Source organism: Morone saxatilis, unplaced genomic scaffold (genome assembly GCF_004916995.1).
Source record: "Morone saxatilis isolate NCDOM2014 unplaced genomic scaffold, NCSU_SB_2.0 Contig20, whole genome shotgun sequence".
Taxonomy (NCBI): domain Eukaryota; kingdom Metazoa; phylum Chordata; class Actinopteri; family Moronidae; genus Morone; species Morone saxatilis.
The window spans coordinates 19,623,466-19,623,754 of NW_023339763.1; positions in this window are offsets into that span (position 1 = coordinate 19,623,466).

Consider the following 289-nt stretch of genomic DNA (forward strand, 5'->3'; position numbering starts at 1 on the left):
ATGGGGCCTTTCTTGGAGTCCAACTTTTGGTAAACTTTTAGTATGTTTTTAAGTACATCTGATACTACTGTAAACCACTGAGAAACCTTTTGTTAGAATTTTTTTGGGGTCAAGCCATATTTGCAGCTGACTATACATAGATTGCTACTAGACTGCTTAATAAGTTGTGTGTTGCGTGAATTCTTTGTCTTATATTCTCCTGATCCCGATGCACAAACTGAGAGCAGTTTGTTAATTCAGCAGTGTTGTGAGATAAATTCCTTTGGCAGGATAAACAGCTGACACCAGA